The 26,332-nt window shown below is 43.5% G+C and overlaps 1 protein-coding gene across 2 annotated transcripts in view; it reads right to left on the minus strand.

Annotated features, from left to right (window-relative positions):
• Positions 1–26,332, minus strand: part of ARHGEF4 (Rho guanine nucleotide exchange factor 4) — a 187,361-nt gene that overhangs the window by 87,112 nt on the left and 73,917 nt on the right. The gene's annotated exons all lie outside the window — the stretch shown is intronic.

A 26,332-nucleotide genomic window follows, 5' to 3' on the forward strand; every position in this document is an offset into this window, starting at 1 on the left:
CACCTGGCAAAAGAGATCAACCTGCAAGAGCATTTCAGCCCCATAAAGCAAAGAACTTCTCCAATTACTGAAGCAGTCTGTTGCTGTGATGCAGGCAAAAGTGTGGGAAAGCAGCCACAAAAACACCCACTAGAGATTGTTTAAATTAATTTTAAACCTCTAAGACAGTCCAAACCAAATTTTTTGCTTTTATGTCAGCACAGAAAATGACAGATTCATGGCCAATGTGTGGAAATCAGCCAGTGAAGTTGAGGTATTGTTTAGTGCAAAGAAAAGAAGAGTCTGAAGCCAAACTGACTCTATCTTTTAGCCTGTATAGACAACAGAACATTTTCCATTCCCACCATCAGTCTTATTAACATGCTGCAGTGGGTCAGACACCACTTTCAGAAGGGTGCATTTGTCTGAAGCAGAGCAGAGACATCATTGCCAACAGAGTCACAGCAGCCATTTGCACGAGCATGACTTCTCCCAACTAACAGTATTATAAAATGGAAAAGCTGCTCTTTTCCAGAGAATCAAAACACAAAGCCAGCCTAGTTCAAAAGTCTCCTTCTGAGCAGCTCCCCTCAGACTTCCCTTTTCTGCAGTACTAATTAGCATGCTCAGCCTGAAGGTCTGTCCCAGAGGAAGCTCATATTCCACAAATTCCCTTTAGCATCTGACAGGCAAACAAGGGATGTGCAGTCAGCCTCTGGAACTGTGTTTTTAGTGATGTGTGCAGGAAAAACATTTGAGGTACCAGCCCAGGCCAATTGTGCTGGGGTGGAGAGAAGGACACCCAAGCACACACAGCCACACTGCCCCAAAAGCAGCCCTAAATCTGCCTGCTCAGCATCCAGCCTCCAACAGAATCACTCGTTCCACTCATGACAACTGTGAGCAGAAGTGCTTCCACCACTAGAAGGACCTCGTTGAAAGATAGATCCCAGACCCAAGGCTTGGTTTTGCAGAACAAGCCCTCTGGAAAATTCTATGTGCTGCTTCCATAGTCACTACAAAATCCAGAACCCAAAGCTCACAAATGTCTGGACAGACTTGAAAGTTATTCCCCAGTAACTTCTCCTCCAAGAAAAAACAGTGATTTTAGCCTCAGTGTTTCCAAGAGCTCTGTTTCAGCTGAAAGTCAGCACTGGTTTGACCAGCCTGTAACAGCCACAAAATCTCAGGGTTTTGTGAGACCCCTCTCCCTATTCTGTTTGCCACTGACAACCATTCTATGCATCAAAATCTCTTTTTTCCTACTAAGAGAGAAGTGGCAAGGAAGGACATTGTCCTTGCTTTACCACAGCCTGTGCTATTAATGGATTTTTGTTCAAAACTTGGTGATGAAGCAGTCTGTCTGGGAAACTGATTCAAATTATTCCAACTCAAAATCATTTCAGTGGTTAACAACCTAATCAATTTAACTCAATCTGTGGTGAGAAGCCCATGTTACTGACAAACAGAAAAAAATTAAAAAGTAAGAGTGCTCGTAACTAAGGGATGGAAGTTATGGAACTCACACACCATTTTAATTGATTTTTGATAAGTTACAATCAACAATCCCATTTAGCAGAAAGCCTCAGTCACCAAGGCAGAAACAAACCACCAGAAAACTATACAAACACTCCATGCTTGTTGTTTTGGTTTTTTAAGGGAAGATACAAGTTTAAGACAATAAAACTCTTCAGCCCCCTTTAGCACTGGATTTCTTAGTCTGTGTTGTCTTTTTGCCCAAAAGGAGAATACCAGCATCGTGTGAAAGATGTCTCTGCATCTTCCTGGACTGTGTTCTGTGGAACAGAGCTGTCATCTCTGCATTTTACAGCACTTGGCAGCAAACCCACATTGCTTGTGCATCACAGACTTCCCCTAAGGCCATCAAGTGCTGGGTATGGACAGCACAGGGTCAGGGCTTCCGATCATAAACCTCAATCTCCTCACACTGTGTGCATGAGAGCTGCAATCCCACTACAGGCATGTACAGGATAGATCATTCTGCACACCTACAGCACCAGGGGACCCCCTCTGCTTCAGCAAGACTTTGAACCCATTTTTTTCTCTGTGAAATCATGACCTACATTCCATGTGTAATTTCCAGAGTAACAAAAATACCTCAAATCCTCACTATAAATGTGATTGTGTGCCTTACACACAATTCCAAGTTCCAAGGAGAACATGCTAAGCAGCACCATGAGTTTGGACTGGACTTGCTGCCCAGCTCAGGAGGCACAGACAGTGCCTGAGTTTGGGCACACAGAGGTGAGCTTGGTTTCTAAAGCACTTCTCTCCAGAAACCCAGCAAGAACCACCCGTCACCCAGCAGAGGATGAAAACATTCTGGCTACAGAACAACACTGCAGATTGAAACTCTCAAAGGTAAGAGCCAAAGCATACATTCCAAGGGGGAAAAAAAGTAGTAATAAGTGACTCAAGAAGTAAATCACCATCTCATGGAAAATGCTGTGCAGTAAAGGGTTGCTCAGTAGATTAAAGATTGGTACCAAGCAAAGACTGATGAGACAATGTGTTTTTCTTTGGCAATCTGAAATGTGCCAAGGAACTGGTCTTGGCAAATGGATTCAAACATGATCAACTAATGTTTTTCTGGGAAGAAAAAGAAAAAAAAAAACAAGAAAAGTAAACGTTTATCAAATGTTCAGAAAATAAAATATGGTCTCAAGCACCATATGCTGCTTTTCTGTTTCTGTACCTCACCAAAAGATCAGGGCCAGGGGAAACACAGACAGGATGGGGGGAACACAACACCAAGAGTAGAAGAGTGATCACAGCATAGTTCTATAATCTTCTCCCTCATTATTTAAAGAGAGCAGGTATGGTTCTTGACAGCTTGAGGAATTAGTGCAGGAATCAGAATCCAGTTTAAAATGGCTGGTTGCTTTCTTCCTCAAACACACATTCTAGTATAGCTACAGATGTTAAAGTAGAAATTCTGATTTCACTCCAGGATTCCAGTAGAATTGCCATAAATCTGATTATATTTTGTTTATACTGTATTTGCCAGCTCTGTTTCTTGCTCTCTGCACATTACCCAGGATATAAGAACAGATTTTGGGAGTTTTGGCCAATACACATGTATGCAGCATGATCCAGAGGTAAGTTTGAAATGCACCCTCTTACTCTCAAGTTCCCCAGATAACTTCTTCCCAGCACTAATCCATAAATAGCAAGTGATTTCTAGGTGTCTGGAGAATGAAAGGGGCAAAGAACTGTGGGAATTTCTGATAGGACTTGTCTCTGGCTAGCAGACAGTGAAAGAAGCTGAGAAGCCAAAAAGAGGTCAGTTAAAAAAAGAGGTATTCCTCACTCCATTATGCAAACTGAATTTATTCACATAGAAAAATTCTCAGAAAAAAAACCCCACATTCCTATCAGGGCTTCTGCTGCTCTGAGCTGTGACCACTGGGAATTTCATTCTGCTTCACAATAAAACCATGAGTACTTGGTGCCACTGAATCATATGTTGTTCAGCAAATGCTCACTCATGCTACACAATACTTCACTTTTTCTTTTTCTCCTCTCTTAAAAGGATGGTCATGCCCAACTCTTTCATCAGAGAGGCCTTTCTTTCTCTTTGAGAAATCAAAATACTAAAGAATGAAAGAGAGTGAATCTGGATGAAAAGATAAAAGACAAGACAGGAAACAGAGCCAACAAGCTGCTGCCTAGCCATAGGCACAGGGAATTCACACAGAACACAAAGAATTAAAGTGAGTTAGTTCATGTTCCTGCTGTGATCACTTCAATTCAAGGTTAGTAAGAGCATGTCCTCACACAGCACCTTCAGCTCCAATGGGAAGTGAGCACTTGAGAAACATTGATAGGCTGCCAAATCCCTTAAAGTGCTCACCATCTATTTTGAGAGCAGGTGGAGCAAAAGCAGAAACCATCTGAGCTGTCTACAAGAGCCTGAAGCTCTTCAGTCCTATTTAGGAAGGAACCTCTTGAGAAGAATTGAAAAATGTCCTCTGGAGTCTGACAAGAGAACCCCCCCTTTGTGTCTATCTTGATGTGGGCACTTGGTCCTGAGGGCAGGGCTGACAGTGAGCAGGCTCCACACTAATGGCTAAATAAAGCTTCCTTATCCACCTGCACAACTGACCCCAGTGGCTGCTCCATAAATGGTACCAGAGCCAGCTGTGACCTGCAGCAGGCACAGGACAAAACCACCTGATCCTGCTCTGCCCCAAGAGCTGCATCCTTGTAGCCCTTCAGTGAGAAAGGTCTGATCTTTGTAATTAGCAGATAATATTCTCCTGGTTCATTTTACAGACCTAACGCTGTCATGGGACAGTGATATGTTGCAGATTAATTCATATTACACATGAAGAAATCTACTCATGTTTTCAGCAGATGATCACATTCCAAACCTTCACTGCTACCTCAAACACTGGAAGTTATCTTTGTTTAATCATGTTTTGAAGCCCTGCTGTAAAACCACACTTACAAGCACTGAATTCTCCCAATCTTTATTTAAACAGGCCAGATTACTGTTAATTTTGGTCAGGGGTAATGTTACAATGCCTGGATATATCAATTATAGACAATAATAATTGGCTGTATAATCAATTATATCAATTATTATATCAATTATTGACTATATAATTAATTATTGACAATAATAATTGACTATAAAACACTATATTAATAGTATTTTAACCTAAAATTGAGTGCAGTGCTTTCTTCTTCCAATTAGCCAACCTTGTCAGGAATAAAAACTTGGTGATCACTGACCCAGGGCAGACAAAAACAGTCCTTTATCCTGGAACATGGCACTGAGAGGTGTTTCAGGCTCATGGGTAAAATATAAACATGAGAATCTTGTCTTTTTATTTAAAGGCATAAGAACCAACCCAAAACTTTCTGTGGTGATGTGTTCTGCACAAACAGAATCTAACTGCACATTTCTCTGCTCCCAGTGAAGCTGACCAGAGCCAAGAACAGATGGGAGCAGGACAGAACTTGGAACAATTTTTGTGCAATCCAAGCAAACCTACCAAATAACCAAAACCAAAAATGCACAAGTAGTTTACACAGCTTGTCCAGTTTCTAAATTTAAAGTAACTCCCTCTGTGATGTACAAAGTGGGTCCAGAACTTCTCATGTTCTTGCGCCCTTAACTCTTCTTAGGTCACTGTACAACAACATGTAATGAAAAATGAAGTGTTTTCATAGTGAAGAGTTTCTTCAAAAAAGTGGGGAAAACAGAAGTGGTATTTGTCACCTCTAGATAAATGGATTTTTTTATGCAGTTATGAAATTTCCTCAAAGTAAGAGCCTTTTATTTATATTACCCTTCCTGAAATGTTTGAACAATGCAGTTGGTCTGTAGTATTTGCTCAAAAATATTAACTTAATGCAGGTTTGAGTTAGCTGATTAATTTTTACTTCATCATAGTTATTTCTTCCTCATTATACTTTGCATCAAGATTCCCATGCTCCCTATTTTTCAGAGTCAAGTAGTAAATTAGTTTGCCAAGTGCCAAAGTGATTAACTCTGTTTTCTGCAACTGCTGCAGCCAGAGTTCGGGAGGTCTGTCTACCATGACATCTGGACAAAAGAGCTGAGGAGTTCACTTCTACTATTGAAAACTGGCATGGTAAGACGTCTCACAGGGCTTCCTCCTTCCATAAATTATGTCTCTCTCTAGATCAATCCTCTGGAATTTTCCTTCATTGTTAATACAACCAAATTCCATAGCGGTAAGGAAAATAGTATGGCTGAACTCAGAACATAAATTAGTCTCAGAAAATGAGCAAACTGAGCAAGTGCATCTTTGTTTCTAAAGTAAACATTAATAAAATAGAAAAAAGCTGTCACACAGGCTTAGGAGAGTAATGCTTCCAGCTTCTTTTATCTCTGCTCTGGGCTCAGGAATTACAGCCCTTTTCTGCATTCCATATTAGGCATCAAGCTAACATTTTAGAGATGCTCTCAATTCAGTTCCTCAGGTAAGAGTCATTATCATTAAACATTCCTACTCCCCTGAAAGCAGAACTGCACAGAATTATTCAAGAGTTCAGCTGGCATCTATAAAAAGAGGCACCAAAGATTGTTGTTCTTGCTTAGACAAAAGATCCCATTTGCAACAAAAGTTCTGATGCCCATTTTGATTGGCCAAGTGCCCTTTGCAGTCCTCCTGTCTGTCTGTCTCTCCTCCCATGTGGAAACCCAGGGCACTGGGAATATTCCTGTTTCTGCTCTGGGCTGCCCTGACCCCCAGGGCAGCACTGACTCTGACCCTCATCCATGGAGAAAGTTTCCCAGACTTCAAGATAGACTGGAACCCACAAAAGTGTGCAATAGATTATAGAGAGCAGTGCAGGTGCATCACTGGGTGAGAAATTGAGGTTTTGGGGTTTTTAGTGTGTTGTGGATGGCAGCAAGATGGAGGCACAGGGTGTTGTCCTGGGTTTCTTCTTCATGCTTCTTCTTCCTTCTTCTCCATGGGTTTGGGTGGCATTTTGGAATTGGGCAGAAGAGTCTGCACTGGGGGCTCTGTGGGATCAGTTCTTGGGTTCAAAGGGAAAATAATCCAGGTGTCAGTTCTAATTGGATAGGTTAGCCTTTAAAGACCTTGTACCAAGAGATTGTTGGGCATTTTGTGCCTTCTAATGAAAAGCTGCTGCACTCACAGTAGTGAGGCTGTTTTACTGATAAGGAATAATAAACACCTGAGTCTGAACACGAACTCTCCCAGGGCTGGGCCCAGGCTGCCCATGGTCTCAAAGAAAGCAGAGCATGAACACAACCAAGTGCTGATGTCTGATGTGTTGAGCACACACAGAAGGGAAGGCACTCCATATGCTCCCAGTCACAGAGGGAACAGATTTCACTCCAAACGTGGGCTCCCCTCAGCAGCTCCAGCCCCACTCCTGCTCCTGGCAAACCTCACGGAAAGGTTACACCTCTGCAGCTGGGTTTACATCTCCCACCAACCAAGGTCCTAGAGCACAACCAGTAAGAGTGACAGTTCCTCCCCCCAGCACAGACAGACCCTAACACAGAGATCCACCACCCCAGCAAGAGCACCAAAATTCTTTTAGTCTCCAGATTGCTGGAACCTGTGGAAAACCATGCATGGAAAATAAGAGTCCTCAATCTCTTTCAGTATTAATGAGCAAGACCTCAGCCTTAGCACGCACAGCAACTGAAGCTGCCAAACCACAGATGAAAACATTGAGGTAAACAGGGATTAGGGACCAGATTCATCCAACTTCATTTTACTTAAAGCTCCTAAGCTATCTAGCTCAAGGCCTTCACTAGTGGCCAGCTGCCAGGAAATACCAGAGGATTTCCATGGCAGTGGTAGTCTTTGTGGTCTAGCTGAAGTGCACCTAAGACATCCATCCACTGGCTCATGACCCCAGGGGCTGAACTATGTCCTTCCTCTGGCAACATAAAAAGCTAATGACCAGCTAATTCCATCATTTGTAAGGGCTAATTGACAATTTTGAAGCAATTACATTAAACACAACATGAAAAGTCTTATCTTTTCAGACAAAAAAAATTCCCAAAACCAAACCCCACATTTTTCACTATCTCACAGTCTCTGCTGCTGAGAGAATGCACAAAATGCAGAAGTCCAGCATAGGAATATGACACAAATGGGCAGAACTGAATTCCCAGTGCATCAATCCCCTGTTATCACTAATAAACCAGCAATTATTCAACCTACAAGTGGATGCTTCGTTTTAGACATGAGATACAGTTTCTGTCTGCCATCAGAAAATAGCATCAATATAAATGAAGCACAGGCCCCCTCAGGAACTTGCAGCTTTGTGTGCTGCCTCCTGAATTTATTGCCTGGTCAAGTGTGAAATGGATACCCACCACTCCCTGAATTCCTTTCTGCATGAGCACTGCCAGAAGTGAAATGCCTCTGCCTGCAGGACTGTGCGAGGGATAGAGGCAGCTCTGCCAGCCTGGCAGCGAGCATGTCCACTCAACCTGGGGCACAGGATGAGAGACACCTCCAGGGATGGAGAGACATTCCCATCCCAGTCCCAGAACCCTTGCTGGGTCACACAAACCTCCTGCTGCCTTGGTTTGTCCTCACTTGACCCAGTCTCACAAGCAACAGCTGTCACACAGCAGAGGTAAGATTATTTTAAGTCATAAATTGGCATTAACTGCAGAAATGCTGATTGTCTATCAAATCTGTGTATTACAAAATTCTCCACTGGAAGCAGGCCAAGCTGTGCAGCAGGTATAGCCTAACATTGCAGTTTCCTCCCTAGTGGAAAAGTGCTCTACTGGAAATTTTCTTCTGCATGTTTGCCTCTTCTTTATACATTCCAATTAGGAGCTCCCTCTATCCCTGACCAATTAGCTCATGCCTATTTGCATTAAAATAACACTGAGAAGCTGCCCACTGTAAACCACTGGTATTTCCTGTTGATGCCACAGAAAGTCTTCATTTCTGTGCACTGAAATGCAGCTAATTTATCTTCCTGATAGCTCACACTAATTACTTGTTCACAGAGCAAGTCACCAATTTCAAATGCTTTTCCTTGAAAGCCAGGAGATCCATAGGAGATCCATACATCAAACAGCTAAATTGGGTTTACTTCCTGTGGTTATAAGGCAAAGGCATTAAAATTGGATTCCAAGTGGAATATCAAAGATGGCATGAATAGCTTTATGGAAAGTAACAGTGCATATGGAAGAGAGTGCAGGTAAGAGCCACTCCCAGCTTATGTTGTGAATCACAACTGCCACTTATCAACAACTGTATTCAGCAGCTGAAGGAGGAAAACTGATTTAATCAGTCATAAGAAGAGCTAATTACACAACCCCCTTCTAGAGCATGAGGATCTTGGAATGCAGCTGAGACACCTGATGTGAAAATCACTATTTTAGACAGTTTTAGAGTTGAGCAGAGCAAGTTCTAGTGAGTCAGAGCTAACTTTGCAGGCAAATTAGCTTTTAATTTTCAATGTCACTCTATATTATGCAACTGGTTTGGAAACTTTGTTTTTCCTTGAGATAACATCTTCTCACCTGCACACTGTTCTTTCCTGCAGGAGGTGATTTCAGTTCATGGCAATACAAACAGAGTAAGACCCACTGGAATACCTACATTTTAATTCCAGGCACACTTCTAAGGTTTCCATTTGGAAAAGCAGAAGCTAATTGAAGTCAGCTGGGAGCAGGTTACCCTGAAAGCTGTAAAACACAAGGATTGGATCCACTTTGAGACAAAGGTCTGATCTCCACCCAGCAAAGCTCAGTTCTACCTTATTGACAGTTTAGCTAAACCTGAATCTGCAGCAGCTACACAGACACAGAGGGTACAGCCTTGGGCTGTTCATGGAGCAGAGGCAGAGTGCTGAAAGGCGACCCAAGTCCTGCAGCCAAGCCATAGGTTTGTTATAGGATCACCTACACAGAGTTTAAGGTTCTCCAACAGAGGTGGAGGTTTCTGGAGAACAGGGACAATTCACCTCTACATCTAAAGCTTTCAGGAGTCCAGTAAAATTGAAGGATTTCTCCCCACATGCCTTAAAAAACTTAAACCAAAATGACAGGTTGGATCAGGAGCATGTGAAATGATGCTTAGAAATAGGAAAGCAATAATGGAGAAAGTTTTGGAGGGAACAGAGCTGTTTGAAGCCGGTGATGGATGGGTGGCAGGATGAAGAAATCATTGTGTTCAAGAAGCTGGGAAATTCACTCACTGGAGAGTGGCCATGCAAGCAGAAAAGGTGGGAGCACCAGTGAAGGAGCAGACTTTGGACAGTGCAGGGGAGAACACGACGCTGACAAAGATCCAGGACATGTTACTCTTCCACACCCAGAGCACCCACCTTAAAACACCAACACCTTCAGCATTTGCTGCCATCATCTGCACATTTAACTTCTCAATCAGAAATACCAAGCAGACACCAAATCCCATTCTCTCACTCATGTCACAAGCTGTGGGCACTGCAGAATATGTCAGTTTATTCCCTGGGGACAGGGAGGTCACACCAAAACAAGACAGTAAAACATTTACCTGTTTTAACCAGAACTAATTGCTTATGTGAATCTGATTACAAAGCTTTCTGTTGCTCCTCATGAACAGGCTGCCCAGCCCTGAAATTCTGGCTGATGGAAATGGTCCTGCACAACTCAGGATGGCTGCAGCCATCCACCACCTGCCAGCTGGGTACACCTGGTGCCAGGGGAACACACTGTAGGACTGGGGAGCTGCAGTGTGGAACTGAGCTGGGTTTGCCTGCACAGAGTAGCTTGTGTGTCAAACACCTCATGCTGCTAAATAACAGAGTTGGACTTCCTGTGTTAGCCAAGTTGGCATCCTGCAATAGGGATGATGACATTTTTGCATTTGGCATTTTCTGCTTCTGCACCACATCAAATTTTCCACCATGGTGTCAGGAGAGATTTCTCTCTACTTCCCCTGGAAGAAGCCAGATAAGGACACCAGTTCTATACCTTTGTTATCTTTATAAAAAGGTTAGCTTGCCAACTGCCTTCATTCTTTTTACCAAAGGCAATGTAGAGCTCAACGGAATATATATCAAAGTTTCCAGTGAATCCTTCACCTTTTCTGCTGTGCTGTCACTTGGTATTTGCCTCAGAGGTGGTCCCAATCAAAAAGGAACACTGTTGTTTTCTCTATATTGCACTCTGACATACAAAAAGTTCACCAGAGAGATGATCTGAAAGCAACCAACACTTCTTCCCTGGTTGAAGTTCCTTGATCTGGAAAGATTACCTCTGGTTAGGGTTATCTGCAAAAGTCACTTTGCTCCAAGAAAATGTATGTAAAAATGGCTTTTAAGGGAAAATATTTCTTCTTGAGGTCTTCCCAAACTTCTAACATGAAAAACTGTCTGGGAACTTGTTTTAATTATACCCCATATTTTGTTTATTCCATTATTCAAGCAGAACCATATCCTGCAGACAAAAGCCATCCAAGGCTTTCACCCACTGTGCCCAGAGCAGCAATACAGATATGCTATCACTCTTCAGGAGAACTCCCTTCCTAGGAAGGAGTGGAAATTAGGATGCACTTTATCTAACTAGTGGTATCTAATAATAAAACATGTCACCTAATAGTAATTAGATAATGGCATCTAATAATAAATCTTGACCATCTTTCTTTTCACTTGCCACAATTAAAGGCCAAATTTACAGAATATTTTTCAGTATTTGGCTTTATCAGAGATAAACAGTAAGTTACCAGCTGCTGCTGCTGATGCTTCTGCATTTGTCAATGCAATAGCACAGGTTCTGTAATTCTAATCTGCCAGTATTTAGAGGGTGACCAGTTTGTGCTAGGGCCACAGAACCCTGAAGGGAGCAGCAGCTTTCTCAGGCAGAACAGCTGGCACAGATATAAGCAGATAAAATATTAAGATGATGTTCTTAACATTGCAAATTTCTACACAAAATGAAAATCCTTCCCATCTGGTTCCCTTCTTACATATACAAAATAAAAGCACCAGGAAACAGACGTTTGCATCAAACCTTACAAAAAGAAAATCAACCTTTTTTGTTCTGCTTACCTATATTTTTAAAATTCAAATATGCAATGGCAATTAGAAAGCTTGGAGTTTGGGAAGCACTAATTACAAATACATTTATGACCCTTACATGTATTGCTCATACTCAACAGTATCTGGGAAGTTGATCAACAAAAAAACATTCCTGAAATCTCAAAAGATTAAATTCATCAAAGCTTCTAAAAGGAGTGGATTCTGAGCAAGTCCTGCTCTGTCTTCCTACAGGGGGACCTGGAGTGCATTGGGTGCAGCTGAACCTGGAGTTCAGTTGTGGTGCAGGCACAGGAGCTCCCTTTACTTGCACTCTGTCTCATCTGCCCAGGCCATTGTGAGAAGTGCAGCTTTTTGTCAGTGCAACCAGAAAAGAGCCTCCTCCTCTGCTGAGGAATCCTTCCCCTTCAGGAAATCCCCAGGGCCTTGCCTTGGAAGGATTTACCTTTGAGTTTTCCCCACCTAGGCAGACAGAAAGGACTTCCCCATGGAGTTTTGCACAACACCATGAACCACTCCAGTTCCCTTCCCCATATGTCCCAAATTCTCATGGTTTCTGCTTTCCCTGTTCCCTCATTGGCTGTGGTAGCCCTGGTGGCCAGGGCAATGCCCTTTGTGCCACCCCTGTGCCCTCCCATATTTAACCTTGTGCACAGCACATGGTCTCATCTTTTCTCCCTGGCTTCCCTTCATCCTGCTGGGATAAACCTCACTGGAACTGACCATATCACAGGCCCTCCTGCCTCTCTTGGCTGAGCTAGTCCTGGTGAGTGTGGGGTGTTGTGCACTTGACTGCTTTGCCTGAATGCGTCCCCAAGCAGCCTTTCCACAGGAGATTCTTATTGGGGAGTAAGATACAGGTAGCAGCAACCACCAGCTAAACCCCATGGTGCTACAGTGCAGGACAGGAGCTGCCTTTGCTTGCATTCTGTTTCATCTGTCCAGGCCATTGTGAGAAGTGCAGCTTTTTGTCCAGGCAACCAGAAAAGACCCTCCTTCTCTGCAGTCAGACTGGGGTGATTTTTGGACACAGACTGCATCACAAACAGCATGGCTTTCACTAAGCACGTACCAGCCTCCACGTGCACGTTTAACAGAGAACTAAAACCCACCAAGTGTCTGATGAAATGCTCTGAAATAATCTCCCAGCACGTTCAAGATGCACAGGAGGGGGAGGAACTCCTCCCACAGATCCAGGCACTGGAGGAAAGAGCCCTGCAGAGCTCAGTTCCGAGATGCAGGATGTGGCTTCCCTCGCTGCTCTGAAGTTCCTTATCTTCTGACTCTTCTTGGCACGAAGCTGAGAAGCTCCCTGTAGCAACAGGCTGTGAAAACACTCTGATCTGAGGCAAACAGATCCAACATTCTTTCTTCTATTCTTTCCCCTTCTCACAGCAGAGGACCTATCTTTGAGAAAATGCAGGGTGGCCTGGCAGCAGCAGAAAGGACACTAGGAATGAAATCTGCCAATATTACTCACTTCTTCTCTCCAAGTTCATTAACTCTTCAAATATTCCTCTTTTCCCTTTGATAAGTGGGAAATATCTGGCTTCAGTCCCTGACATTTCCAGCTACAATGTTCAAATGGATGTCTTCTCTTGTACCATTTTCAAAATAGCAGGTACACATAAGACTTCCCACAAACTAGAAATGCAGGGTAAAAAAGACTGGGCAGAGATGCTTGTGCTCTGCACTGGTGCTAATCAGTAGCACACAGCTATTGGAGCTGGGGATCCAGCTGGGGATCCCAGCCATGTGGGATCCTATCTTTTGTGATGTTCAGTAATGCTCTGTGTCCAAGTAATGGTATTGTCCCACACAATCCTTTCAATATTAGCTCAAAACAACTCATTCAACAGCTCTGTGCCTTCCAAGCGGAGTGAAGAAGCTGAAGAACAAATATTATGTATGCCTGAGTGCTGAGAAGAGGCCTCTTCCTTTCTCACCCATCGCCCTGATCCTTCAGTACAGAACAAAGCTGCTCTGCCGTGGATGTGTCAATACAACCATTTCCATGACAACAGCCTAGGATGTGCCAAATATAGACATTGGACTTCAACAAACAGAGAAGGAAGAGACACATGACTAGAGGGTGTTCTGCTCACTGCATTTAAACCCAACTCCTTCCTGATGGCTGTGGGTAAACACTCAGAGAAGAATTAACGGGGCCCTTTGGGATAGCAGTGCTCTCTCAGTCTCATTTCTGCCCCCGGTGCCTCTCCAGCTGCAGAAGGCAGGGAACCAGCTGCCTGCCTTCACCCTAAGCTCTCCAACACAGAGCCCAACAGCTGAGCTGTTCTTCATCATTAACTGCTGATGAAGAAAGGTTTAAAATCTGTTTCCCACCCTCATTTTTAAAAAGCTGAGGTTCATATGCTCATTTTATTTCACCAGCCCTGCTTTAAAGACAGAAGACTCCCATAAGCAAAGACAACTTAAGTCGCTTCAGAAGGTTTCAGCAGTATTTTTCTTCCCCTAGCCAAGTGAGGTTCACACAGCAGGGAGGACTCCTGTAGAGCACTGCAAGCAGCTTCTCTCACTGCAGAACATGACCTGAGGTCCTTGTGTCAGCTGCTGCTTTACCACAGAATCACCACAGAATGGGTTGGGATGGAAAGGACCTCAAAGCTCCCCTAGTTTCAGCCTCCTGCCATAGGCAGGGATGCCACCAGTTAGGTCAGGTTGCCCAGGACCCCATCCAGCCTGGCCTGGGACACAGTCCAGTTTATAAGACAAAACCTTGCTCTTCTTGCTGCACTGTAACATCATTCCAGCACAATGATGATCTAGAACCACAGTGTGAACTGCCCAGCATTTTAACATCAATACATTTAACATAGTGAATTAGTGAAAGGCCCACTAAAACACTTCCAGCACAGGGCTCTGGATCCTGAATCAGAGCTATGCAGGGAGCAGGAAATTCCAACCTGCAGCAGAGTTCAAACTCTTTCTGTGGCCCTTGTAAGGTACTTGGAGCAATGTTTTGGTCTATGGCCCAGCTCTGTTTGCCTTTTGATTATCTTACAGACAGCACTTAGCAACCCACACAACCCCCCTGTATTTAGGTTTTATAGGAGAGCAGAACAGAGCAGGAATGTAGGTAATGTGCCTGCCTGCCACAGAGAGCACACAGAGTGAGTGACTGCCAAAACCCCTTTCCTCCCAGCATTCCTATCTACTTCCAGAGTCTGTGTCAAGGAACTCCCAAAGTCTTGCTGCCTCAGGTGCTTTGTCAAGAAGAAAGCAGTTGAGATCAGTGTTTCCAGGAGAAAGCCCTGTTTTAATGGCAATGCTTTAAATTGTCCAAGGAAATTGTTAGATCAAAACCCTTTGAGCACAACAGGCTGAGCAAAGAGAAAAGATATTCACAACCAAGGGATGTTGTGTTTAAATGAGGTTATCCAGGGAATTTACTCACAAGGGCTCATTCTAACAAGCACAATGGCCTCTCACACAGATTCCTGGGATTGATAATTAGAGTATTGCAGCACAAAACTGTAGGCTGTTGTGCCCAATATGGCAGATCCCTTCTGTGCTATGACTTGTTACTTCTGGAGTGCTATAAATAGAGGGACTGAATGAGTCTGTACACAGTGCAGAAACCACATACAAGGCTTGACAGAAGAGCACACAGCCTCAGTGCTTTCTAAGGATCCTCCAGACAAGGCTCCACCTTTGCATAAACTATTTGTACAACCAGATCCCTCCCACATGTGCACCAAAGCCTGGCCTGACATATGCCTGAGGCCATGGTCCAGCTGCTATCTGACATTACTCTCAGGAAAAGAAAAGCAGCACTGGTCAGATGCTCACACCCCATGTCCCACTGGCAAGCTTTGCAAGTGCAGAAACATGCAGCAAGAGGCCACAAAACCCCACGACAAACATACAAAATACCATCAATTCATACCCTAGAAGAATTAAATGCTGTTTCAGAGATTTAGGCACCAAACACTGTACAGGCACTAATGAACCATCAGCTACAATATCTGTTGCAACCAAGCCACTCTGACCTGTCTTGGCTCCTCAAAGCTTCCTCTCCAGCTATGTGCTCAGCTGATCAATAGGAAGCAACTTGTGAATCCTGCAATGATCCAGCTGTCAGCAAACCCTCAGGATTAAGGCAGGAAAAATTTGCTTCTGCTTTGTGTTTTCAGAAAATTTTATTTCCCTACCTGCCTTGCCAAAGAAAGCACTTGATAGATAAAGCTACAGATGTGATACCAGCTGATCCTTAAGGTGATTAGGAGTCCAGAAAAACACACCACATTCAACTCAGCCAGGACTCCAGTGCAAATGACACTGCAAGGAACATATGGATGTTCCTGGAGTGGTCCAGCTAAAGGTCAGGTGTGTTTAAGGCACATACACAGAGAGGCTGAGAGAGCTTGGGCTCTTCAGCCTGGGGAAGAGAAGGCTCAGGGAGACCTGAACCATGTGTCTATGTACCTCATGAGGGAGGTGTAGAAGACAAAGTTAGACTCTGATCTGGTGGCCAATAAAAGGACAAGAAGAAATGGATATAAACCAAAGTACAGTAAATTCTATTCCAATATAAACTTTTTTTACACTAAGGGTAGCCACAGCCTGAAAGAGGTTGCAGAGTCTGTTCCTGGATATATTCAAACTTGACTGCTCTTGCAGGTTACTCTGGTTAGAGCATTGGAGTAGGACTAGACAGCCTACAGGGATGCCTAAAGCATTCTGAGATTCAGGCTGTTTAGAAGCCCTCAAGCAAAACTAGAAACATCTACAGCAGGTAAAGTTTTCAGGAGTAGCCCAGGGCAGAGGATGCTTCAGCTCTCCAGGACTCTGGAAATTCTAATATGATTAAAGAAAATCAGTGTCAATCATGCAATTCAGCTTCCTTGCAAAGTCAGCTTCCTTGCAGAGTCAGGCAGGGGGAAACTCCATCCTCCCTGCTGCCTGATGAGAGAAGGAAAAGGATCAGAGAAGGAAAAGGATCAATGCTCCAGCCAGCACAGCAAACCACACAAGCCAAGCTTCCATTAAAGATATTTGTCACAAGTTTGGGAAGTAACAGAAAGAAGTTACTCTTGCTCTCACCTGCTTCCAGTTTGCACCTAGCCAAGACTCATCTTCCTCTGAGCACTCAGGAATTGCTGAGCTGCCCCTTCTTTGCTTGGTATGATAAAGGAATTGGGTCACAGTCAGCTGTAAAGTTGAAGCACTGGTGCCACTGCAAGTCAGTGAACACCTCAAAAGAAGTGTAAAGCACAAGAATGGGTGCCTGGTCCTCTGACAAGTGGGCAGAATGGTTCTCCTCTTCCCTATATTCCCAAAAAATCATAAATCATCCTCTGGCTTTTTCTTATTACAACTGGAAAAGTCTTTGCAGTCAAGGTGCCTTTTTCAAAAATGAAAACTGAAAGAAAGATAGCACCTGAGAGGAAGACAGAATCCCAGGTTGCAGGTCCCACTCTTATTCAGAAAAAACCCCATGTATTTGGCCAAGCAGCCTTTCAGGACTTTGATGCAATAGTGCTCACACTCATCTACATTTGTGATTTCAGAGACATCAAGAATGATTCAGATGAATCAAGACTAATGACCTGGACATAATTAATTCAGTGTATTTTTAAATAATTCTGTTCAAGTGTCAAGTCACAGGCTTGAAACACTGTGACATTTCTTTGTCTTAGCCTTGGAAGTACTTTTTTTCCTTCTGAAAGCCAAGTTCTCCAGATCAGAGGAGTTATCTGGATCAGACAATCACAAGTGGCTGCCTAAAAGATGCATAGGCTGTCCTACATACAATTACTTTGGAGATTTCCTCCAGTGGCTCAAAAATGATGGCCAAGTGGCATTTGGGGACCAAGCAGAAGTCCCAGCCATGCAGTGTGTGCTCTCAAGTGAGCCAGAAAAAGCAGCATGAACACAGGTGAGCATTATATCACCAACTGTGACTATGGATTCACAGAAGAAAACTGGACCAACCCCCAGAATTCAGCCTGGGCAGAGAACTGACAGTAAGACAGCATGAAATAGGACTGCCAGGCCCTAGGTTTATGACAGCATAGAGATTGTGGTGAAGCTCAGAATTGGGACCAAAAATAGCCCAAATTAAATTATTTTGTGCTCTCCAAAGAGAAATGACATATCCAATCAACAAGTTTCAGTAGAGATGGGTTCTGCATATTTTTAATTTATTCAGGCTTTTAAGGTTGATAAGAATGCCACATTTCAAATTGATCCAAATCCACTGTTTGGGGGGGTATTAGTAACGCTGTGTTTTCATAATAAACTCTCTTAAAAGGTTTATTGTCAAAGCTTCTTTCAGGCATGCAGAGTAGGTTTTTGCCCTGAGCAGGATGTACCATCAGTGACCTCGAGCTGACACAGAGCTCTGCTCAGGGACTGGGCCCTGAGAGAGTCAGCAGGAGCTGAGCCAAGCCAGGGCTTCAAACAACAGCTCCAGCATCCAGACTGATATTCTCGTATCCAGGTCACTGTATTGGCAGAAACTGTGACAGTTTCAACACAGCCACCCAGCAGGATCTGCACAGGAGCCCCACGAGCAGCTCGCCTGCTGCAGGGCTGGGAACAGCCCAGTGCCTCACTCTGGGATTGTTCACCTGCCTGCAGCCCCCTGCTGTCACCTCCCAGCTGGTGACACCTCCCAGCTGGCACCCAGCTCACCTCTGAACACTGAGGAGTGTATTTTTGGACAACCTCTGACCTGGCCACTTGAGCACAGAGGGCTGCTGTGATTCTCCAGAGCTGCACTGTGTCCCAGACCAGGGACAGTGTCACACAGAGTGGTCACTGTGTCCCAGACCAGGGACAGTGTCACACAGAGTGGTCACTGTGTTCCAGACCAGGGACAGTGTCACACATGGTGGTCACTGTGTCCCAGACCAGGGACAGTGTCACACAGGGTGGTCACAGTGTCCCAGACCAGGGACAGTGTCACACAGGGTGGTCACTGTGTCCCAGACCAGGGACAGTGTCACACAGGGTGGTCACTGTGTCCCAGACCAGGGACAGTGTCACACATGGTGGTCACTGTGTCCCAGACCAGGGACAGTGTCACACAGAGTGGTCACTTCCCTTGATGCCTGAAGGAGCTGGAGCAGAGGCTGGAAGGAGTTCAGAGCAATAAAGTGGAGATTTATTCACATTTATTGAGGTGCCTTCAGAGGCCACACCCTGGCAGTACCAGAGCCACAGTCCTGGCTCTGCCCTGGGGGGCTCCAAGGTGGGAGCAAAGGAGGGATTGGTCATGAGATCTCACATTTTTATAGGTTTTAGTCCATTTGCAAATAGGAGTTAACTGCCCAATTAACAGCTTCAAATGATGAAGTTTCACCCTCCTTGCTTGCTTGCCCACCCTCCTCTTTTCACATTGTTCATGCTTTGGGCCTGCAGTTTGAGGAGATTGTCCTTGAGTCTCCAGCTGGAATAGGATTGTTTTGCCTCCACTATCCTGTGCAAAGATCCCAGTGACACTTGATATAAAGCTAAGAGCTGCTCACCAAAACAGAACAGAAAAGCTTAAACCCTAAGGTATCACCCTGAGGGCCAGCAGGGGAAGTCACAGCAGAGGAGCAGCTCCAGCAGCCCTTGGGTTGAGCAGGTGAGACTGATTCTCACTGCGTGCTGCATCTTCCTGCCACAGCTGAGCCCTGAGCTCCCAAACAGCTCAGCATGGGTTTGTTTAGACTGCAGTAATTATGTAGACAGCTTCTCCTCCTTTGAACTCGGATGTGCCTTGGCATTTGTAAAGATCCCTGCAATAGGGAACAGAATGACCTTAGAGGGAGCAGAATAATGTTAATGGCAGCTCCCAGAACAGGGAGCTGCGGCCAGTACATGCACAGGCCCTGCTTGTGGCTTCCTTTGCCTGTTGGAACACCCCATGAACTGCAGTTTCCCAATGCCAAGTTTGTCTTTTTGCATGTACACCCCAGCTGGGTGTGATTGTGGCTCACAAAGAGCTGAGGGCTCCTCACACCTGGCCTGGAAAGGTTCCATTGGCCAAGGGAGAGCAGAGCAGCTCCATCCTACAGATTCCAACAGATCATTTTGTGTTAACACTGAATTTCCTAGCTCACTGCCTTTTCCCTGCATTTTTAGGGACACTTCAAGTAAAAAAAAAAAAAAAAAAAGAAAAGTGCCTAATTCAAAACTACCTAATGGGAACTATTTCCGTTAGCCAAAAGAGAAACTCTTGCAATTTCACTCCCCCATAGAAATAAATCTCTGCCAGGTGTTTTTAAAACATCATTAGTCTTATCATCTTCCTTTATTCTCAACACAAAGCATTCCAATTCCATTATAATGATTTTTTTTTTTGTATTTTAAAGAAATTTTTAAAAAATTAAAGTTCTGCATTTACCTCATCTTCCTGACACAAAAACTTATTTTACAAGTTCTTTTATAAATACTCACATGTAATTTATCTTCCAAAGCAAGAGGATGGTACCAGGTACCTTAACAGTACACCTGAAATGGGTTTCAAATTATTATTGAGGCATTTATCAGATCCTTTAAGATGGGCTCTGAAAGAAACCTTATCCATTGGTAGAAAAAAAAAAAAAGTAGAGTCCACACCTAGAAATGCTTGTTTTTGAGCAACCTCACTGAGGAATGTTCCAAACTTAACTAATTAATAACCTTGTGTGTATGTATATATTTATATCTGTGCATGTATGTATGTGTATATATATACATATATATATATACACACTTTCACTTAAACATGAGATAAAATATAATTCAACAGAGTAAGAACAAGGAGGATATTCAAAACTCAGCTGCCTTTAGCACTTGATTTCCCTCCTCTTCTATGACCACTTGCCAGCCTTCACCCTGCTGGAGGCCACGGAGTGCAGGATTCAGCTGCACGTGGGGTGATGCATTAGAGCATCCATAAGCACTCCCTGGGATACAGCACAACTTGGAAATGGCTCAATTACTCCAGCAAAGCAATTACTCTGTACTCCATGGCAAAAAGGAAAAAGAAAAGGTTTATTTGAGCTCTTATGAGCCAACATCATAGTCCAGGGAATCTCTTGCTCCTTGACTAGCAGGGACTGAGAATAACAGCAGCAAAGCTCTCTCTCTACCTGTTTAGGCAAATACACCCCCAGGGATATTTGTAGTATGAGCTGCCAACACTTGGATGTTCACACAATGTAATCCAAGCCATTAACCAGGTGCAAACCATGTTCCTCTCAGCTTACACCAGGCTACTGTCTCACTTTCATGTGCAGACACACACTTGTAGGAGCAGCTTTTTGAGAATGGCACAGCCACTGAAGGCACTCATTATCCAATAAGACAGCTCATCTTGAGACTTTGGGCCTGCTCAGACCAACGTCCTGTGCAGTCCAGCACATCCAGCTTGTCCCTGGCACTTTTAAACAAATCACTGAACAAGTTAGTTGGTTTAACAAACACCAAGCCACAAAAGGATTGTGAGATGAGACAGGATTCTAATTAAATTAGAAGCCTCCACAGATAATTACTGACACTCAGAAGAGGGCTATATTTCTCTAATCCTTCAAAGACACTTCTCATGGTCCAGAAGAATTGGAGAACAAGACCTTAGTAGGGAATAAGCTCAGTTACAGACAAGCTTAGTAATTTAAAGGCCACATCCCAATGGCAAAGGACAGGCAGGATTGTTCCCTACATTGTTTAACTGAACTCATTGCTAAGCAGGCATGGCAAAGCTGCATCTTGTGTAGGCAGCAAGTACACACATTCTCTGTGAGCACTGGGCACAGACACTGTTTGCCAGCCCATGCTCTCAATCTATTTTTGCTGGGCTTTTTACCTACATGAACTAGACCCAGATTACACAAATGAAAAGGAATGGTCAAGTTTCTGCCAACCTTTGGGTGTGTGCCTAAAGGCAGAGAAGAAAGGAAGGGTCAGGTAAGCTTCATGGCACCTCCTTATTCCCTTTCCCTTCACTCTCTTGGGCCATGCTAGTTTCCTGCTGCAAGAGCTGTGATGCTGGCAGCACTGAAATCAGGTGGCTTAAAGCTGTTTCACTCCATACAGGAAAATACAGCAATTGAAGCTGGGATAAATCCCAGGAAAGTGCTGGTCTGAAAGACTACTCTAAATATAAGTGAATCTTTGAGAAAATACAGCCTCAGAAGTTGTCATATTCCTCAGCAAAGGGAACAGTGATCACAACCTAAATGTTCTTCATGGGAGTTGTTTTGAAGGCAGAGAAGGCAAAGGATGAAGATGGTGTACCTGTGACACCTGGGGAAGTATCACAGGCAGTGTTCCAAAGATTTATCTTTCCCTGCTGCAAACATAGCATCAGCAAAGATGGGAATGTTTATTTCTGATAGTCACAGGTGCTAATCTGTGCCTCACAGGGACATGAGAATAAGCATTTACTCCTTTTGAAACAACACAAGAAAATCTCAAGGGAAAATCAACGAGAAGCACCCCCAATACATTAACATGTAATTAGAACTCCAAAGTAGCTGAATTTACAAAATCTGGTTCTGCTGCAAAGAGAGGTACAGAAACCTGATTAGACTTCCTACCTATATTAACACTATTTTTATTCCCTTTAATGGAAAACATTATGCTAGAGGATACTTTTCACTGAAAAAAACATTTCTGTAAGTGTACAAAATGTGTCAGGTGGCCAAGTTTACACACAGTTAGCATTGACTGAAATTCCCTTTACTGGAATGAACTCAACCACTTACTAATATAGATGCCCTCACTATTTGAATGTGATGCCAAGTCACAGTTAGCAACACTCAACACTACTTGGAAGATGTATTTTCAAGTAAGAAATATTAACTTGAGCTTTAGGGCACTAAAAAAGCTCGTCCAAGAGATGTGCATCTTGTAATTCTTCCTCAAAAGTTCAGGATTGCCCTTAGGTTTAACCTTACCATACAGTCACCACGACAAATTAATCTACACAGAGGAAAAAAAACCAAGTGAATTTAGCATGGATTATTGTTTGTTTGTTCCTAAATCCATTGATTATTGTTCAGAAGATGAGTGGGAGTTATTCTGAAGGTGACAAGAGATATATGAGGGAACACATGGGACATGTTAGAGTGCAAGCCATGAATCCAGCTGAAATATCCTAGCTCAGGATTTGCCAAGGTAATGGTGCAACACAACCTGATGCTGCACTGGATGCTCTGAGGCACTCACTTTTTTCCCTTCCTGCTCTCCTTTGGATGCATTCTGAAGCAATTTGAACCTTAAATCAATCTCCCCTTGGGTGACCTCTAACTCTTGCTGATTGAGTGACCCTAGAGAAAGAAGGATCAGTGGAATTATGCACTGCAGTCCGTGAACACAGCTGAAGACATCAGTACCAAAAAGACAGGGCTAGAGGAAGAAAAAGAAAAAAAGAAAATGCTCAAAAGAAAATCTCTTGCCAAACAAGAAAGACTCAAAGCATTTGCCACAGCTCTATTACTGGCTCTCTCATCAGCCACAACAATGAAATGAATGACTTGGAAAAAACCTTCCTAAAAAACCCACAATTTTCTTTTTAAGCTCTGAATGAAGGAAAAAAACCCTCCACACCCATGCTTCATGTTTTCTTGTTTGTTTAAAGGCCATATTCCCAAGGGCAGCAGATGAGCATATCTGCATATTAGGAGCCACAAATCTGTGCAGAGGCTCACTGAAGTGGAGCCTGTACAATTAAATTGCTACATGTGCACAAATACACAGAGGATCCCAGGGAAACTATGGCAACCACTAGTCCTCCAGGTTGTGATTCCCCCTTTGTCCCTACCTTACTTTGCTCTTCCAGTCCTTCCCAACTTGGACAAGAAAAAGAATAAACAGAAGTGTTAATGAGCTCAGGATTGGACCTGCAACAAAGGAGCTGGAAAGGCAAAGAGAGCTGTTCACAGGCTTGAATCTGGAAACATCCTAAAGGAAAAACTTTTCAGTGGAGTTGTACAACAGTGATGAATGGGATACAGGCAGCCCTGGGGTACAAAGTCCTGCCTAGGAAACCAGGGCTAGAGCACCCAGAGTGCCTCTGAATCACTGGCTGGAGCACTGGCACTAAAAGTGACTTTTAATCTGGATGCCTTATGGGGTTTTGGCCAGCTGAGATACTTACAGCCCCATTTTCAGAATTGCTGAGCCACCCCAGCTCCCAGTCCTTTTCTCTCAGGGACCAGACTTGGACACTGCTCATAAGTATTTAAAAATAGCAAGGATACTGTCTAAGTACCAAATATACCTTTTATCTATACTAAATCATGCTTTGAAAGTCTTTTGGGTCCTCTGTGAGGGTTACTGATGCTTGCAAAGTCCTCTGGCATCCTCAAATGGAGAGCTTGGTAGAAGAATAAAGCATTCCTTATTTTCATTTTATTTATTTCATTCCTTATTTTCATGTTTATGTTTAGCTTCAGGGAGAAGGGCCTTCTCGTGTAAGGTAGTGTTTATTGACATTTAGACCATAAATGCCACTGATACTAAAAAACAGTCGATTTTTTTCACTTCCTATAAGCCTGAACCATGGGGATTTTTTGCATAGTTGTATTTCAAGCAACATTTGCACAGAAGTTTATGCTGTAACAACAGGTCTTTTCTCTTTCAACTGTCACATTTAGCTTTCCCTCTTTATCAATATATTACAACAAGGTCAACCCCAAACCAAAAGGAATTGTATACTTCATTACTGACTGCAGAGGAAGATAACAAACCACAAACCAAAGACAGTTTTTGTTCCTGTGAAGCCCAGAAAACTCTGTTTTTTCTACACAGGGGATGTCAGTTTGTATTTCTGAAATCACACACTGTCAAATGTATGCATACATAAGCACACATACATCTCTGTCTCTTCACTTCCTTGGAATCTAAATTATCTAAAAGAAAAACTCCAATGGATGCATTCCAATCGTACCTCCCACCTTCTTTTCACCTCCACATTTCAGTCATTTAAATCTGGTTCATTTCTAATCTTCCCTGAACTCTTAGACAGCAACAGACTCAGGATAAAGACCCCTAAAGAAAAGGTGATGTACACACAGGGCAAAAAGCAAAACCCTCTCTGCCAAGTGCACCTGTGCAGCCTTAAGGACATGCAGAATCCCTTCAGACAGGGAGAGGGACTGACTCATGCCTCAGACCTTTTTTAATACAACTTCCTAGTGTTTCCATACAGTCTGTACTGTTTTCCTCCTAACTCCTTGATGTATCACATGGAAAGGAGCTGGAGGCTCCCTGCTCCTATGAGGAGAGGACACTGCCACACATTTTACTGACTGCTTCTCTCATGCATTGCCAGCTGCTACTGCTCCTGCTGGGTTTTTTTTTTTTTCCCTTGGGTTTTCTGTTTGGGTTTTTTGGTTGGTTTAAACAGTGTATTAAATTTTACCATTCAAAAATGTTATTTAGCACAAGCTTTTAAGAAATCCTGCCTCACTCCTCAGACAGGCAATTGATGGTGGAGAGGAGCAGTTCTACCACAACTTCCTAAGTTTAAGCCAAAGAAGAATTCTGACAGAGAAGAATCAAAACAAAAGAAATTCCTCCTAGTGATCCATTTTTCTCAAAGTTTAATCCTAATTCTGACCTGAATTGTGTTAGTAGTTAGAGACAAACTGCTCAGAAATCTTTTACCATGAGAAGACACCTACCACACAGGCAGCAAGGAGTCTGAAATGCAGTGATCTGCTTTTATTATGGTATTTTTATATCAATACAGTAATTATGAAACTTAATTTGGTTTCTCCCTGTCCTCGGTCTGTCTCCATCCCATTTTCTGTTCTATTTCTTCTCATCTCTGTATTTCCTGCTAAATGCATGTAGTGTCCACAAAATGACACCAATGCCTCATAGCCTTGCGAGCAAGACTTGTGGAAATGAAAGAGCATTTAGAAAAACAGACTTAATTTCAGAGCCTGCTTCTGCCATCACCTCACTTCTTCTGTATCACTGTACATCATTTGTTTCAAGTGACCTGATTAAGCCCAAGAATGCTTCCAGGGAGGGCAGCTGACTGCAAACCCTGGGACATAGAGGGGATGGAGCCACCTCTGCAACCCCCCAGAACTCTGAGCAGAGTTTGCACAAAGACCCTGTGCCACACTTACACTTCATGCCAATGTCAGAGCATGCTGGGGTTAATTTGCACTCCCAGATACAGGAGAAAACAGCCAGCAGATGTAACTGAGAATGCAAAAGCACCTCATCTTGTACCTGCAGCCCAGGTCTTCCCCGAAAACAGAGCACCAATGGCTTGATCTCACCTCAGCTTTTGTCCTGTCCCTGGACTCTCAGGATGCACTGTGCTTTTGGCCACCTGGAAGGTGAGTGTGCAGGGTGGAAGGTCAGGGAGACTGGCCACCCTGCTGTAGCCCTTTCCTGATTATGGTTGTGCAGTTACTCATGCTTCAGCAGAGACTCCAGAGCTGCAATGGAGATTTTAGTAAACAGCTCTGAATCTACAGTAGCAGATGGAATGATAAAACCTTCCAATAATTAAAAGTACACACAACTAAAGCAGATTACACAGAACTGCACCCTAAATTCTTCCCAAGCCTTGATTCTAGCTGGTAGCACTGGGTATTCTTACTAAGGAAATGGCAGTCACTGGTGGCCTTGAAGGCACTTGTCTGAATTTATCTAAGAGAGGAACTAATTTACTGCAGCTCTATTAAAAATCTCTCTAAACAGCAACAGCTGAACAGCTCAGCAGTCATTGGCCAGTAACATCATTGCCAGGATCCTTTGCTAGGATCAGATGGGAATGAGAAAGCTTCTTTACTATGCTTGCAGTTCAAGCATTCAAACCCTAAACAGGCACACCAGTAACTAAAAACCAGAATGCCAGATCCAG

This window comes from Molothrus ater, chromosome 10 (genome assembly GCF_012460135.2).
Source record: "Molothrus ater isolate BHLD 08-10-18 breed brown headed cowbird chromosome 10, BPBGC_Mater_1.1, whole genome shotgun sequence".
NCBI classification, from domain to species: Eukaryota; Metazoa; Chordata; class Aves; order Passeriformes; family Icteridae; genus Molothrus; species Molothrus ater.